The sequence below is a fragment of the Thalia democratica genome, chromosome 8, assembly GCF_965202585.1.
Source record: "Thalia democratica chromosome 8, ktThaDemo2.hap1.1, whole genome shotgun sequence".
Classification (NCBI taxonomy): domain Eukaryota; kingdom Metazoa; phylum Chordata; class Thaliacea; order Salpida; family Salpidae; genus Thalia; species Thalia democratica.
The window spans coordinates 37,480,068-37,497,855 of record NC_139172.1 but is presented as its reverse complement, the minus strand read 5'-3'; the positions used below and the strand labels follow the sequence as shown (position 1 = coordinate 37,497,855).

The following is a 17,788-nucleotide window of genomic DNA, read 5'->3' as shown; positions in this document are numbered from 1 at the left end:
GATATTTCTTCTAGTTAAAAGCAGACTGGAGACTTTCTCACTTTTAAAGAATTTGTTTAATTTATTTATAAATATGAAAACAAAAGATAAAACTATACATATATTTAAAGAAAGGATTTAAATTTATATAAAATAATAATACTTTTATAAAATTTTTACTAATTTTAATAATAAGTAGATTTTATCTTTATATATATATGTGATTTATTTGATACTAAAAATTTATATTCTATTCTACTTAGCAAATTCAATTTATAATTAAGCATTTGTGATAAATGTAAACTCTAGATTAATCAGTATCACTGCTACTTTTTGCTAGGAAGTTTCATAAGATTTCGTTTTTAGATGTTTGTTCATATATAGGGCAAGAGTGCTGTATATTGGTTTGTGTTTTAAACTTTCATTATTTCAATATACTTTCATTATTTAACACAGTCATATTTCTTTAATTTAAACTCTTATTGTTAACAAAATTTCTGATATACTAAGGTAGAACTAAATGTTTATCAATTAGTCAAGGAACATAAGTTTACAAAGTCTAAAGATATAATGAAGTGAGTTAGCATATTTTACATTAAAATATAAAATAAAATACTAAAATTTTTTTTGAATTTTTTAGAATTCTAAAATGCGTAACTAAACGAGAGTGCGTAACTAAACGAGTGCGTAAAGATGCGAGAGGTTACTGTAATTATATTTTGAAAGCTAACAACAATTTAGTAAATTAAATATGTTGCTACAAAATTGAATTGTTGGTAAAACAGCTTAAATTCAGAAAAAAAAATTAACATCATTTTGAATTAAAAATAAACCGTCTTTACAGAAAATCAACATTGCTAAGTTTATAGTTACCTTTGCTTTTAAAAGTCAAATGCTTTCTAAATTAAAATAGTTAGCTTTTTAGTATCCAAAAATAAATCAGAAATCTTTTAACAATTTTCTAAAATTAAGAAACACATTTTATTAAACTTAGGAGATTTTACAAACTTAGAAATAAAACTACGAAGTCTTGGCAATAAATTAAAGGATAAAGAAAAATGTTATCATAAAAATGCGCTGCGAGCAGGATTTGAACCTACGCGGGGAGACCCCAATGGATTTCAAGTCCATCGCCTTAACCACTCGGCCATCGCAGCTTACGATCGATCACGTAAATGTGTGATTATATTTTTAAGCATAACAAAAAGCGGCACGTTTTAAGTAGTACAAACTATTTGACATGATTGAATAGTAGTGTAGCTGCTAAACAATAAAATTTTATGGACTATACTTGAATTTTAGAAATAGTATAATGATTATTTTGATACTATTGTGTACTTTTAACTTATGAGATTATAATAATAGTTCTTAACTTATGTATAACGAAAATAACATCACTTTGAATTTTTTAACTTTGTTGTCAAAACAATGTTTCGAATATTAGAATCAGTATGAATAAGACTTTATTAATCAACTGAGGGTATCGTTGAGACTGTTTCAAACAAAACATTTTTTTGACAATTAAGTTTAAAAATTTATAAAGAATTTTATACAACTACTAAATGTTTTAAATTCAAAACGCGCAATCGGTTAAGGCAATAAAACAAGAAAAATTGTGCAACAATGTTATATATTGTGATTTATTAAAAAAAATATGCTTTTGTAAATTAATTGCTTCGGTATTTTGGCTTCAAAGTATCTATTTTTCCACTTGAAATGTTAAACTTTTTAGTTTATAACAAATCTTATAAAACCTTTTAATTAAGAGGAAGATTTTTAAACTTGCTTAACTAATTGAATTATAAAATTCAAAAACCTTAACTAAATAACTCATTTTTAAGGAACTGAGTTATTAAAAATGATATGATCAAATATTTGTTTTAGTAAAACGTTTGCCTTCTTAAAACACTGTGACATACTAAAATTTTCATTAGAAAAAAGAAAGTTTTTAGCTTTTAAAGCCAAAATATAACATAAAAATATTTAGTTGATTGAGCCAAGTGTTTAAGTACTATATAAAATTTAGTCTTAAAGTATTTAACAGATTCAAAACCTTGTTTTTTAAATCTTTATGCTCTACATTTTAGAAAAAAAGTCTAAAACTTTTAAAATCCAAGTTATCAAACAAATTTTACATTGATTATTTTATCTAAAATATGTAAAATTACTCACTCTTTTTTATGCCTACATGACATTTTTTGTGTTTAAAATTATAAAAACAAACTATGCAACATGTAGAATAAAAGTTAAAAAGTTTTAAATATGTTAAAAGTTAAAGTTTTAACTAAAATCCTATCTTATCTTTTTATAATAATGTTAAAACAGATCAACAAATTTTGTTAACTTATTTACTAAAACAGTTTAACGATACATTTTCAAAACTTTTAGTATGAACCAAGCCACATAAATAAGCTTAAGATTTTTTGTACCATTTCAATTAGGTTAAATTCATTTTAGTAAGTAAATATAAATATTAAAAATGCTGATAAATAAATTGCCTTCGCTTTTTTAAAAACACCGATAACTAAAAACATTAAAATTCATATATGTTTGAATATCGCAATACAAAAAGATGTTAAGTTACTCTACTTCTACATCTACGTGTGTAACAAATTTTAATACGAATGTATGTGTTATTAGATTTATGTATAGACTATTGCAAAGGTGAATAAACTTATTTTAGATTTTTTTAATCTATATAGTTTTTTTTCTTTTAGAATTTTAATAAACAGCATAACTGAAACTTTTTCTAGCAAAACTTTTTTTTTGATTTTTTAAGACGACACTTTTAAAAGTTTTAGGATTCATATTTTCATTTTTAGTTTTTAAGCTTGATAAATATAAAAAAATTGAAAACCATTTATAGGTACAGTCTAGAAAGCCTAATAACATAAAAAAATTTTACGGCTAAAGAAGTTTTCTTTATACAAAAATACAAACAAGCGGACGAACGGGTGTTTCATCTTGTTTCAAACTTTAATGAAAATGATAACATACTTGAATTCCTACGCAGAATACAGTATAATTTGAGTATGGATTAATAAAGTTTTGTAAATTTTTTTTTTTTTCGTTCTTTATATAAATTTTAAACTAACTTGTGTTTTACATTAATAAAGTATTCAATCCAACCTTGTCAACCAAGCAATAGTATTTTATTGTGTGTATTAAAATAGTATAATTTTAAGAACTTTAGTTTAAGTATTTAATTGTTCAATTACCAGTTATTTACTAAATTTTTGTTTTCTAATACTTTTTTTGGTATTAAGTATAGACTTCTCAAAAAATATAGCCTACTAAAGATGTTAACATTTATTACTACTTTCGAGTGATTTCTCTAATTATAAATCTTAATTAATTTTAAAAGGCTACCAAGCTTTGTCTTAAAATTACTCCTTGCTTAACTATAATTTTAATAAAAATAACTTTGGTAGATATCAGGGGCGTGTTTTAACTGGTTTAAATAATTGATTTTCTTTTACAGTATAGTAATGTATACAAGTTATTGTATCATCTCCTTTATTAAAAAAAAGCAACTAAATATTTGAGTTTTATCGGTTTATGATAAATAAGTTTTATTTATGTATTTATAAAATATAATTTTTCAAGCCTACAATTATGGTAAAAAACAACATTGAGTTTAATATAATTTCAGCTTGATATTGGTGCGACATCATATTTGAGTAACTACCAATTTTTTTAATGAAGTTTAAATTTTTAGAGAGAAAACTACTTGAAAAAATGTTTTTCTTATAAATATGTTTTTTCCGGCTCTTTAAGACTTAATTTATCTTAATTCATTATAGTATAATAATAAAAAAGTATATAAAACTTTTCTATTACTACTTATATGTTTTTTATTATTTTTATGTATAAAAAAGCATTTTATAAACAGAGTTTTTTGGCTAAATATTATGTACTTAACTGGCAGTGCATACCTAAGAAATGCTTACTTAAGCGGGAAATTAGAAACAAAAAAAAAATTGTGAACCCCCTTTGAAAAAAGTCTAGACACGCCCCTGGTAGATATACTTCCCTTTAATTTCATAGTTTTAAGTGCCTAAGATTCTTAATCAACGGGATGCTGAATAAGTAAAGTTAAGTTTTAAACATTTTAATAAATATATTCTTAATTACTATTTAATTTTATTACATGAAAGAATCGAATGTACTAAAGTGAAGCTGCGCTAAAGTGTCACTCTGTGCTAGAGTAACGCCGTGCTAAAGTGAAACTCCGTGCTAAAGTGACGCCGTGCGAAAGTGTAACACCGTGCTAAAGTATCACTATATGCTAAAATGACGCCGTGCTAAAATGTCACTCCGTGCTAAAGTGTTATTCTGTGCTAAAGTAACGCCATGCTAAAGTGTCACTCTGTGCTAAAGTATCACTCCGTGCTAAAGTGTCACTCCGTGCTAAAGTATCACCCCGTGCTAACGGAGCAAATCATATACTGAATTTTTTATAAATACATTAATGGTTTATAGAGGCTTTAAATTGTTAAAATGAAAAGAAATACTAAATATAGATTAGTAGTCTTTTTTCATAAAAAATACTTGTGGTTTAAGTTTTAACAAAATTTTAACAAAATATGAAATTTTTCAAGGGTTTTATTTTTATAAGTTGTATAAACTAAATTTGTTACTGCTCTTCAAAACAATTAAGACCGTAAGGGAGTTATTCTCTTTTTATTTAATTGGTTTTAATTTATACAGTTTTAACTTTGCTATAATTTGCTTTTTACAGATTTTAAACCAATTTAAAAGCATAGCTGTATGATTTGGAGAGCACAATAGGTTCCAAATGGGAGGTGAAAACTACATAGGAAACTATTAAGATCACTAAAAGCATAGTTTCTCCTACGTTTTCAAAGATAAATACTTCTTAACTTTAAGAAAATGTTCCATTGATATCTTTTAATCTTTTGATTAAGAGAGTTTGATTAAAAAATTGTCAAAGTTACATAAAAACTTAATTTTTAGAATAAGAAAATCTCCTGCACTAAAATAAAAAATAAAATGGAAATTACCTGTGAAATGTTGAAGAAGCTTGATTTAAAACTGGTTGAGGAGATAAATTTTAAATCAAGTATTTTTTTTCAAATTGCACCGCCATGAAAAAAATACTGAAATTGCCATTTTCGACTCCTTGTCCCTAAAAATAAATATTTTAAATTTTTTAAAATGCCAAAACTACTTGAGGGCTAAACACTTTTATGTATACAAAAACCAGGCAAACCAGCTAGACCACTCTAAAGGCTTTTATTAACCTTATTTTATAGGTCATTCTCTGCTTACTTTATCAATAAACAACTAAAAGGTATATAACCAATTACTAAATGCAAAAACAACTGAAGTAGTTTAAAAAAAACCAAAATACAAAATAAGTGACAGGTTCGGAAATATTTTATCAAGTATAAAGTAAAAAATTCAATTTTTATATATTTTTAAAGAGAATTTTCATAGAAACTTTATAATTTTCATTTTAACATTTGTGCTTGGCTTAAAGATTAATAGAGAATTTTTTTAAATACTATCAAAAAAATTGTGTTGTAGGGAAAGCTTAATTGTAACACTAAAAAGTATAAAATATTATATAAAAAAAAACATTTATTTAACAGCATAAAAAAAACAGCAACCATAGTTTTACTAATAATCCAATTAAGTATAAGCATACTATACCTTTCTTATAAATACTTCAATTCCCAAAATTATATTAACATTTTATATTAAAAAATTACTACTTTACATAATATATACAAAAAATAATTAAACTACCCACCATACATGAAACTATTTTATAAAATAATAATTTTAAAACTCTATGTTACAGTTTCATTAACTTTATGCTTGTTATGTTTAGTATCAAGTTTTACATTGCTAATTAACTTTTTACAAAACTTTCCAATGAAATGTTTTTAAACTTTGTAAATTTAGAAGCTTAAGTGGTTTAAAAAAGATCTTTTTACAATGTAAATTAATAGTCTTATCGAAAAATAAATAGTATTTTATTTAAATAACTCAATTCAAAAAAAAAAATAACAACTTTGAGACACAAAAAGTTTGCAGAATAACAAATACATTTATAAAACATCTTTAAAACTTTAGTACTACAAAAGTATGTACTTTAAAATATATAAAGTTATATGAAATTTTTTAGACACCCAAGCTTTTTTAAATTACTCACTTTTATCTATCAGCAAACGAAAAACTAAATTTTAAATTAAGCTAATAGTAGTATTGTTTTCTGAACAACTAAAAAATACGCTCAAAAGGTTTGGTCCAAGGGTCTGGTGTAAAAAAAAAACCTTCCGGTTATCGAGTCATACACCAGGACAGTTTAACGTCATGTCCAGGACATGTACCATGCTAATAGTAGTATACTGCATGATAAAAACTTTGAATAGCTGGCCGTCTTAAAAGATTTAAAATAACTGAGTTTTAATTATTACGTCACAACTTACTTAGCTTGCCATTATTAACGCTTAAACATTCAATTTCGAGTGAGGCTGGCTAGCCGAGTCGGTAGAGCGCTGGACCTTTATTCGGGGGCTTAAGTCCGCTTTCAGGTTCCTTTTGTTTTTTTCATTAAATACACTTAAGAAATGTATTTAAAACAGATTTTTTAAACTAAGAGTCCACTTAGACAACACATTAAACTAGCGAATTTTAACTTTTTAAAGTTAGTAAATGTACAAATATTTATCTTTAATTCTAAGTTGGACAAAAAGTGAAAACACCGTTTACACTGTTTATTTTAGTAAAATAGTTACTAAAAAATTACAAAGAATAGCAAAAGTGTACAGTACCTCGTTTATTTTTAGAGGATTTTTTAAATACTAAAATCTAATGCAATTACTTTACACATCAAAATCAAGTCAAATGATTAAACAGTTTTGTATTGTATAAAAAGTAACTTATCTTGGACTATTAATGCATATAGAATTAGCAAAAATACTTCAAAAGAAATCCTCTGATTACTTTATTTAACGACAGTCTAAAGTAGAGGCGGTTTAAGGCTCTCACTTAAAATAGTTGTTTTTCGTTTCAGAGTTTTTTGAAGATTACAATATTGGTTGATTATTATTTAAAACAGTTTATTTAGTCGGCACTAAAATCAAACCAAAAAAGTTAACTTAGTTGTCAAGTAAAAAGGAGGTCCCGCCGAGACTTGAACTCGGATTACTGGATTCAAAGTCCAGTGTGATAACCATTACACCACGGGACCACTTATATAAATAAACGTTTAAGCGTTTATAAACCATCGTAAAAGCTTACAAAACAAAACTAGCTCTACCAAGTTTAAAGTTTGTAAGCTTTACAATAAATTGCTAAAAGTGTTTTTTATTTTTACTACTGACGCTTCTAAATTGTGCCAAGATTTTCAAAATTAAAGATAGTACTTGTTTGTTTTTTACATATTCCCTTATATTATACTTTTAAAACTTTATGTGCTTAAATTAACATTAAAACGATTATTGCATTTTTACTAGTTTTAAATTTTTATTTAACTTGACAGCTTTTTTTTGTTTATGATCAGACAAAAAGCATTGACTTGAAAAATTAAAGCATAAAAAAACGAAATAATGTGTTAAGGTACAAAAAAAAAATTACTAACTTAACTACCAATCTTAACATACACAAATGTAGGTAAAAAATATGCAATAGTTCATGGGCAAGTTTAGTGTTTAAATAAAAAATTATTATCCTATTAAACTCAAATAAAATGTAGTCAATATATTTTAATATTAATTTCTATTAAACTAATGTATTTTTTTAAACATTTTATAAACTAGTTCTATTCATTTTTAATTTTTTATTCAGAAAGTAAAATATTCATAGCTTTGAATGATTTTAAGTACTACTTTGTATAGAAAAAAAAACCGTATCACAAAACAAAAATTATTTATTTCTATAAAATTAAATCTGTACATAAAAAATAGTTTACACAAAATAAGTTACAAAAAAACATATACAAACAAAATAAAAATATTTTTATTATTTGTAAAGTATCGCAAAAATTAAATTTCAAAACGTAACTTGTGTATAAACAGCGTATAGATAAAGCTATCATTGCCTTAAAAAAGGTTTTTACTTGGTTATTAATTGTTACAGTTAAAATAATTGTTTTTACTTACTACAGTTTCTACTGACAAACTAGTTGTATAAGCTTCAATGTAAACTTTACAGATACTTTCAACAGCTATACACTCTAACTATAGCAAACAGCTTATAACAACAAAGCCTCTATTGTTACGTCACTATGTTCAAAACTCGCCTTTATAATCGCTGAAAAACCAATATCAACATGAGCCTGGCTAGCTCAGTCGGTAGAGCGTTGGACTTTTAATCCAACGGTCAGGGGTTCAAGTCCCCTGTCAGGCTCCTTTTTAGTATTTTCTACTACGAAAATAGCTATGTTGACGTCGATTTTTATATACTGAATTGTGTAATGACAAAAGTTTATTTTAGACCCTTAATCTTGTGTAGAAATATTTTGAGCTTTAAATATCTGTTTTATATACAAGTTGTATCTTATGTTTCGAAAATAGTTGCTTTAGTTTGTAACGTTGTTTTACTCCTATTATACTAATTTAAAAGATATAAGAAACATTGTTTTTATGCTATTTTATTGACTAGTTTAGAATTATTTTTCAAGCTCGATTTTTTGTAAGCAACTGAACTATCTTTTTATACGAAAAAAAAGACTATCATAAAACATCTAGTATCACTGTATATATCTGCTACATTTTTCCTAGTACTTAAATTAAAAAACAAAAAGTGTTTATTTTAGATATATTTATCAATTTTGTTTAAATAACTAAGTTTTTTGATAACGAAATATGTTGTTTATTTTAATTGTGTTTAAACTTAGGGTAAATATTTAATCATAGTTGGCAACTAGCTAAAACTAGTTTATTTTCAAATAAATAGTTTCACAAGCACTTGCTATTTTTATGATATTTACCCACAATTAAAACGTTATAAAATAACTTTGCTTTTTAGATCGAATAGAACTTTTGATAAAATAATGTAGTAATTTATTACTATAAAAACTAAAAGATGTGGCAGCAGTGGGATTCGAACCCACGCCTCCGAAGAGACTGGAGCCTTAATCCAGCGCCTTAGACCGCTCGGCCATGCTACCAACTGACATATTAACAAAATAATGCGTTTATAAACTAAAGCGTTTACACACTACTTAACAATGCTACATCATAATCTGCCAGTGAAAATAAAACCTTGTTGTGAAAACCTATTCCATTGTTTTTTTTTTGTATTCAAAGATGTTTTTGAAATAAATGAAGTTAATTTGATAGAGTTTTAAAAATTTGATTGATTAAAATTGATTTTCATTCCTTTAAGTCTTTTGTCTACAGTAGATTGCCATTTGACGAGGTCATTTAGTATCTTCTACTCGTCAGTTCTAATATTCGAACTTTTTATGTCGCACTTGCATACGTTCTCAAAACTTCAAAACTTAGTTTAGGGCGATCTCGGTTGCTTTTAGGGCGTTAAGTCACAATCCTGCAGATGGTAGCTTCGCATCATTGGCTTATCAGCCAAATACATGAACCAAATATCTGAGTTAGCGGTTCCTCTCGTACTAAACAGAATTACTATCACGACAACGCTTAAGATAAAAAGTATAATAATAATGTAATATAAAAAGAAAATTAACTTACTTTTTGATAAAAAGCTTTGCTTACCTTTAATAATATTTAAAAGAAAAATTGCAAATGCCAATATAAGCCTTGTTTATCAAAAAACTATTTTTTCAATAAACGAGCTTATAAAGTCTGTATTGCCACATAAAAGGTAATTAGATTTTTTAGTTTTAATTAACATTACTGAATTTCGAATAACCTAAATTTACCAAATGCTTTCAATTATTTTACTAATTAATTTAATTATTAAACTAACTTGACTTGAATTAACTGTAACCGTTACGTCATACTGTGTTTGCAATTCTTTTGCGAGGAAAATAGTTTTCTTATCAGTTAATTTTATTTTGGTTTCTGAGAACGAAAAACCGAAGGTCTTTTAAGCAAAAAAAAAACATTAACTTGAAATTTTCTAGAATTATTAAAATATTATATTCAAACAAAAAAGAAGAGCTCGTCCGGGATTTGAACCCGGGACCTCTCGCACCCAAAGCTAGAATCATACCCCTAGACCAACGAGCCACTTATTGGTTGCCGTAATCGCACGTTTATAAACACTATTGTTACGTCACAAAAGCTGCTCTTAGCGTAGCGTATATATTACTACAATGCTCAGCAGTAGCGTGCGGTCCTATGGTGTAATGGTTAGCACACAGGACTCTGAATCCTGTGATCCGAGTTCAAGTCTCGGTAGGACCTCATTTTATTTTTGTAATGGTATATTTATAAGTTGAAGTTTTATCATTCTACTGATATTTTCGTAATGAATTTAAAAACAAAGTGTAAATAAATTAATGTTGTTCAATAGAAACTTACACTTCTTATAAACACACTTATCCAAAATATAAATTTAATAACAATTTTAAAAACAAAACCGAACACCTTTTAAATAAAAAATGAAATTATAGTTTACATAAAAATAAACTAATGCTTACTTTAATAAAAGTATAATATTTTCAAAACTTATAAACATAGCAAACTAACAATAAATATCTAAATTAGTTAATTAATGTTTTTTAAACTAGGTTTAAAATTATAAAACAAAGTTTTTTAAAGTAACGTTTTTATACTACTTTTAAGCTATTATTTTAACCACAAGTTTAAATATAAGTTGTAAATTACTATGTTATTTTTCATTATAAGATTTATAGTTTGCTTTTAAAATTGTTATTGAGTTTTTAATAGAAATTGCTTTAACGTATAATCTATCTTACGAAATTATCAACTATCATTTTTATATGTAAAACATCTAATTTGGGTATTTAAAGTCGTTTGAATTTTTTTCTAACTAATCGACAACTAATTTGTAATATAACCATATTTCAATAAATTAAACAACATGTTGTTGTATTATAATTATAAATACATTTAATAGCAGTCGTAAAACCCAAATAAAACTTAATCATATAAATATACTTGTCAAGCGAAAAATTATTTCTATTTAAAGTTTTAGATTTAATGTTATTAGTCTGTTTTTAATTTTACACTGACATAAAAACTATTTAAAATAAAAACTTTTAAAGCAATACTTAGATAAAGAACATTAATGTTAGATATGCTTGTTGTTTAATATATTTCTAACTTGAGAAAAACTTATTTTACCAACTCAATTAATCATGCAAAAATTCAAAACATATTTTCTTTTAAAAATTGTTAAAATACGTTACTATAATAGAATATGTTTTAAATCAAAGTACAAAAATTTTACTTTACTTTTTAAAAATTATTTGCTATTTGTACAAAATACAATTTCTTAATGTGCACATAACAGTTTAGTTTTATTTAAAAGCTTGAGCTGTTACAATTTATCTTTAAATTCAAAAACTAAATGCTTAAACAAAGTTAAGTTTTTTATAAATATAAAATAAATGAACAACAACTTTATTTAATGAAACGTTTGTATTCAAACCGTTTTATAATGTCTGTACTAGTAATGAAATTCAAGAATTGTAAAGTAAATAAACTTTTAAAATGAGTATTTGTTTATCAGTGGTCAAATATATCTAAAATAATTATTTATAACTTATAAAAGTTTAATTATGTATAAGTTTAATTTCTAAAGCTACGATCTAAACCTACAAAAAAGTGTGCTGTAACCAGGATTCGAACCTGGGTTGTCACGGCCACAACGTGAAGTACTAACCACTATACGATTACAGCGAAATGTTCCTACACCGGGAATCGAACCCGGGCCGCCTGGGTGAAAGCCAGGAATCCTAACCACTAGACCATGTAGGACTTGTGAGCTACGCGCTTCTCGCGTTTATAAACTATAACAAGCGCATTGTGACTTTAAAGCTATGAAGTTTTGTTCAGCAAAGCTAGTTTAGCACAATTGTAAATAAGAACTTGTTTTTACATTGGTAATCATCTAAGTTGCTTTTAAAACATTAAGGTAGATTACTAATGCGGATTGTTTAAAAACTAACGTATAGCCTAATTTTTATGTATTATGTAAACACTTATATATATATATATTTAGGAAAGTATCATCTGAGTAATGAACATCAGTCTATGTCTCCTAAACTACAGGTTTAAAATATGTTGTGTTCCTACAATAATATAATTAAAACTATATAAGCTTGTGGATTATATATAAAGCACATATATAAAACATTTTTTACAACATAAAAAATTCTCATAGATTCGACAATCTTAAAATTTGAAAACAAATTTAAATTTTATGACAGCTACTAAAACTTTTAAGTTAACGAAAACAGACGGAAATAAAAAATGTAACTCTGGATTAAAATAAGTAAACTGCTTTAAATTTTATGCAAAAGCATACGAGTAGAAATATAAGTATTAAAATAATCCATATTTAGAAATTTCTAAAATAAAACTCTAACTAGTCAAATTATAATTATAATCAAATAACAAGCTTAACACATAGTTTTATAAAATATTGGTGAAAAACAATGAATTCAATAAAATTTAGAGATAAAAAAATAGAATGTATTAGTGCAAGAAATCTGAGGCCAATTGTTTGCAAAAGCAAATTTTAAAAACTAATCTACAAAAATTAAAGTGGAGGTGCCGGGCATCGATCCCGGTACCTCTCGCATGCTAAGCGAGCGCTCTACCATCTGAGCTACACCCCCACACATTCAAAGGGGAAAATTTTGAATATAAACAGCTAGTGTGACGCAATAATAGCACATTAGTCACAAACTGACACTCAAAGTTTTAGCTTACTTGTGCGTCTAGTACAGCAATATTATTAATCTTAAACTAATAACAACAAGTACTACTTTGAGTTTATGGCTCATAGATATGAAAATATATTATTTTGCACAAAAACTATGCATAAGTTTTGAAATCAAGGGATTGTAAAACCAAAACAAAAAAAAGTTTAACATTCAGCAATTTACAATATTAAAAAAAAAATGTTGTTAGTTTGTATTGTTAAAGTTTCATTTTTAAAATATTTACAGAGTAACACTATTTGCCTTAATTAAAATATACAGTTAATTACACTAAACAAAAACATACAGTTAGTTTAATATTCACAACAGTATGAACTACATAGTAGTAAAAAATTTAAGACGTTTGCGAACTTTGTAAACAGTAAAGCTTACTTATTGCTTACGTATTAGTACGTACTACTACGGTAAGTATAATGATCTTAAAAATTATACCATAAACCAAAACATACATCTTAAATATAAAGAAAAGTCATGTTTTTGTTTTAGTATTCGTTAATCAGTCTAGCTAAAATGTAAAGCATTAGTTACAAAAGAACAAATACTAAATTTTTAAGTTTGAAAACAAAAAAAAAAAAAAAGCAAACAAGCTAAACTTAGTGTACAGTAAATAACTAACCTGTACTATTTATTTGCAGGGTTTTCTTAAAAAGGTAGCTTCTGCTTCATTACAATTTTTTCATACATCATCGTCAAACGTTATCATCAAATTGCAAGAAACTGGAGTTTAAAGTTCTATGGTAGCAATATAAGTTTAAACTTTCTTCTTCAAACAACGACGTTAACCTTAAAACAGTTATATGGTAATAAAACAAAAGTAAGTACAAAGTAAATTTGCATATTATTTATAGCAGAAGTTAAACTCAGCTAGAAATTAGTTTAAATTTCAAACCTTAAATTTTAATGTTGAGAACGAATAAAAAACCGTATGTTATAGACAAAAATAGAAAAGCATTGAATAGTGTAAAGTAATTACATCAAAATAAAATTTTTAGTAGTATAGCTAATTTCTATAAATCTGTTATAAAAAAGATCGACCTTTTGTACAGAGTCAAGAGGCGGCAAAAATAAATAATAAATGTAATTGTAGAAAAAGTTGAGTTGAAGCGATTTCTTCAGTTTTGATGTCAAATAACAATAACAAAACTAAATTTGAAATCAGAAAATAATAAAATACATAAAGTTTAGCTTTAGTTCGTTCAAAAATTTAAACTTTCATTAAAAAAAATATTTACTTCTAGTTTTATTCATATAGAAATAGTACCAAATTACTTTACTGTCAAGCTACAATATTCAAATAGATGAAAATGAAAACATACTTTAATTACATTTTAAAAATAAATAACAATAACTAGAAAAAAAATCATAGGCTGGATAAGGTAAGAGTTGGATAAAAAAGTAAAAAGCGAGGCACCACCGAGATCCGAACTCGGGATCTCCTGTTTACTAGACAGGCGCTTTAACCAACTAAGCCATGGCGCCACACAACTCACTGGAAAAGTTGCTCTATATATAATCAATTAAACTCGTATGCTTTCCGAAGGTTAACGGCAGTTTTTATTTTTAGTTTTATTAATATCATTAACAAGTTTAAAAAATTTCATTTAACTAATTTTCTTAATAATATACTTAAGCACTATTTTTGAGATTACACTTATTTTTTATTGTTTAGTTAAAATTCTTTTTATATTTTAATAAATAAGGTTTATATAAGTTGAGAATTTACCTACTTATATACTAAAGAATTACAAAAGTTGTGTTGACAAATAAGTTTAAAATTGTAAAAAACTGCATAATTTCAATAATTGAACATAGATTTTATGATGTAACGATACAGATTTTTTTATACAAATAAAATTTTTTAAACATTTTGTTGTGTACAAAACTGTATAAACTTTTGTTGTCTACAAAACTGTATAATTTTTTTTTGAAAGCTAACAACAAAAATATATGTTGCTACAAAACTGAATTGTTGGTAAAACAGCTTAATTTCAGAAAAAAAAAATTAACATCAATTTGAATTAAAAAAAAAACGTTTTTACAGAAATCAACATTGCTAAGTTTATAGTTACCTTTGCTTTTAAAAGTCAAATGCTTTCTAAATTAAATTAGTTAGCTTTTTAGTACTCAACAATAAACCAGAAATCTTTTAACAATTTTCTAAAATTAAGAAACACATTTTATTAAACTTAGGAAGATTTTACAAACTTAGAAATAAAACTACGAAGTCTCGGCAATAAATTAAAGGATAAAGAAAAATGTTATTGTAAAAAGCGCTGCGAGCAGGATTTGAACCTACAAGGGGAGACCCCAATGGATTTCAAGTCCATCGCCTTAACCACTCGGCCATCGCAGCTTACGAGTGAACGCGTGAATATGTGCTAATATATTGAAGCATTACAACATATGGCAAGTTTTAAGTAGTACAAACTATTTGACATGATTAAACAATGAAATGTTATGTACTATACTCGAGTTTTAGAAATATTATAATGGTTATTTTGATACTATTGTGTACTTTTAACTTTTGAGATTACAATAATAGTTCTTAACTTATGTATAACGAAAATAACATCACTTCGAATTTTCAAACTTTAATGTCAAAACATTGTTTCAAACAATAGAATCTATTTGAATAAGACTTTATTAATCAACTGAGGGTATCGTTGAGACTAGTTAAAACGAGTAAAACATTTTTTTGACAATCAAGTTTAAAAATTTATAAAGAAATTTATACAATTACTAAATGTTTTGTATTCAAAACGCGCAATCAGTCAAGGCATTAAAAGAAGAAAAATTTTGTAAAAATGTTATATATTGTGATTTATAAAAAAAAATATGCTTTTGTAAACTATTTGCTTTGGTATTTTGGCTTCACATTACCTATTTTTCCAGTTTAAATGTTAAAGTTTTTAGTTTATAACAAATCATATAAAACCTTTTAATTAAGAGGAACATTTTTTAACTTGCTAAATTAATTGAATTATAAAATTTAAAAACATTAACTAAATAAGTCATTTTTAAGGAACTGAGTTATCAAAAAAGATATGATCAAATATTAGTTTTTGTAAAACGTTTGGCTTCTTAAAACACTGTGACATACTAAATTTTTCATTAAAAAAAAATTTAGCTTTTAAAGCCAAAATGTAACATAAAAAATATTTAGTTGATTGAGCCAAGTTTTTAAGTATTATATAAAGTTTAGTCTTAAAGTATTTAACAGATTCAAAACCTTGTTTTGTAAATCTTTATGCTCAATATTTAAGAAAAAAAAGTCTAAAACTTTAAAAATCCAAGTTATCAAACAAATTTTACAAAAAAAAAAAATCATTGATTATTTTATCTAAAATATGTAAAATTAAACAATATTTTATATAACTAAACGCTTTATTTTATTTGAAAGACTCAATAAAGTTATTGTTGCACAGGGAATAATGACTAATAAACACAGATTATTCTATCACCTTCAAAAGATATATTTTTATTTATTTTACAAATTAACTTAAAACTTGTGTTTTATAATTTAACCAAATAGGTTTTCAACAAAACAATATATCAAGTGAAGAAAAAAGAAACCATTTAAAACTCACCAAAAAAAAAATATTAAGCTTTTTCTTTAATAAGACCTAGAAGTAGTGGCAGCAGTGGGATTCTAACCCACGCCTCCGAAGAGACTGGAGCCTTAATCCAGCGCCTTAGACCACTCGGCCATGCTACCAGCTGTCTGCTCTGAATGTTTTACGTTTATATAATCAAAATACACTACATCAACAATAAGAGAACGGGTCAGAAAAGCACGGGTGATACTTTAGCACAGAGTTACACTTTAGCACGGGGTGACAATTTAGTACAGAGTGACACTTTAGCACAGAATGACACTTTAGCACATAGTGACACCATAGCACGGGGTGACACTATAGCTCGGGGTGACACTTTAGCACGGAGTGACACTTTAGCACGGAGTGACATTTTAGCACGGCGTTTATTTAGCATGGACTAACACTCTTTTTCATGCCTTCATGACATTTTTAGTGTTGTGTTTAAAATTATAAAAACAAACTATGCAACATATAGAATAAAAGTTAAAAAGTTTTAAATATGTTAAAAGTTAAAGTTTTAACTAAAAACCTATCTTATCTTTTTATAATAATATTAAAACAGATAAACAAACTTTGTTAACCTACTTACTAAAATATTTAACGAAGGCATTTTCACAACTTTTAGTTTTATGTTTTCAACACAAAACTATTTGTATAAACCAAGCCACATAAATAAGCTTAAGGTTTTTTGTACCATTTTTATTAGGTTCAATTCATTTTAGTTAGTAAATATAAATAATAATAAATGCTGATGAATAAATTGCCTTCGTTTTTTAAAAAACACCGATAACTAAAAACATTAAAATTCATATATGTTTGAATATTGCAATACAAAAAGATGTTAAGTTCCTCTACTTCTACATCTACGTGTGTCGCAAATTTTAATACGAATGTATGTGTTATAAGATTTATGTATAGTAGTCTAAAGTATAGACATAAAATTACTAACTTAAAAAAAATTTACGGCTAAAGAATTTTTCTCTATACCAAAGTACAAATAAGCGGAAGAACGGGTGTTTCATCTTGTTTCAAACTTTAATGAAAATGATAACATACTTGAATTCCTACGCAGAATACAGTATAATTTGATTATGGATTAATAAAGTTTTGTAAATTTATTTTTTGTTCGTTGTTCATATAAAGTTTAAACTAACTTGTGTTTTACATTAATAAAGTATTTAATCCAACCTTGTCAACCAAGCAATAGTATTTTATTGTGTGTATTAAAATAGTATAATTTTAAGAACTTTAGTTTAAGTATTTAATTGTTCAATTACCAGTTATTTACTAAATTTTTGTTTTCTAATACTTCTTTTTGGTATCAAGTATAGACTTCTCAAAAAATGTA

General features: G+C 25.7%; 12 non-coding genes across 12 annotated transcripts; 2 read left to right on the top strand and 10 right to left on the bottom strand.

Annotated features, from left to right (window-relative positions):
- Positions 1-1,054: 1,054 nt before the first annotated feature.
- Positions 1,055-1,136, bottom strand: Trnas-uga (transfer RNA serine (anticodon UGA)). Its single transcript has one exon. It is a non-coding gene; the product is annotated as a tRNA-Ser (tRNA).
- A 5,993-nt stretch (positions 1,137-7,129) lies between these two features.
- Positions 7,130-7,201, bottom strand: Trnaq-uug (transfer RNA glutamine (anticodon UUG)). The gene has a single exon. It is a non-coding gene; the product is annotated as a tRNA-Gln (tRNA).
- A 1,084-nt stretch (positions 7,202-8,285) lies between these two features.
- On the top strand, positions 8,286-8,358 carry Trnak-uuu (transfer RNA lysine (anticodon UUU)). Its single transcript has one exon. It is a non-coding gene; the product is annotated as a tRNA-Lys (tRNA).
- A 681-nt stretch (positions 8,359-9,039) lies between these two features.
- Positions 9,040-9,121, bottom strand: Trnal-aag (transfer RNA leucine (anticodon AAG)). The gene has a single exon. It is a non-coding gene; the product is annotated as a tRNA-Leu (tRNA).
- Positions 9,122-10,088: 967 nt separating this feature from the next.
- Positions 10,089-10,160, bottom strand: Trnap-ugg (transfer RNA proline (anticodon UGG)). Its single transcript has one exon. It is a non-coding gene; the product is annotated as a tRNA-Pro (tRNA).
- Positions 10,161-10,265: 105 nt separating this feature from the next.
- Positions 10,266-10,337, top strand: Trnaq-cug (transfer RNA glutamine (anticodon CUG)). The gene has a single exon. It is a non-coding gene; the product is annotated as a tRNA-Gln (tRNA).
- A 1,389-nt stretch (positions 10,338-11,726) lies between these two features.
- Positions 11,727-11,798, bottom strand: Trnah-gug (transfer RNA histidin (anticodon GUG)). The gene has a single exon. It is a non-coding gene; the product is annotated as a tRNA-His (tRNA).
- A 6-nt stretch (positions 11,799-11,804) lies between these two features.
- On the bottom strand, positions 11,805-11,876 carry Trnae-uuc (transfer RNA glutamic acid (anticodon UUC)). Its single transcript has one exon. It is a non-coding gene; the product is annotated as a tRNA-Glu (tRNA).
- Positions 11,877-12,666: 790 nt separating this feature from the next.
- On the bottom strand, positions 12,667-12,739 carry Trnaa-agc (transfer RNA alanine (anticodon AGC)). The gene has a single exon. It is a non-coding gene; the product is annotated as a tRNA-Ala (tRNA).
- Positions 12,740-14,249: 1,510 nt separating this feature from the next.
- Trnat-agu (transfer RNA threonine (anticodon AGU)) lies at positions 14,250-14,323 on the bottom strand. Its single transcript has one exon. It is a non-coding gene; the product is annotated as a tRNA-Thr (tRNA).
- A 792-nt stretch (positions 14,324-15,115) lies between these two features.
- Positions 15,116-15,197, bottom strand: Trnas-uga (transfer RNA serine (anticodon UGA)). Its single transcript has one exon. It is a non-coding gene; the product is annotated as a tRNA-Ser (tRNA).
- A 1,280-nt stretch (positions 15,198-16,477) lies between these two features.
- On the bottom strand, positions 16,478-16,559 carry Trnal-aag (transfer RNA leucine (anticodon AAG)). Its single transcript has one exon. It is a non-coding gene; the product is annotated as a tRNA-Leu (tRNA).
- Between the last annotated feature and the right edge of the window lie 1,229 nt (positions 16,560-17,788).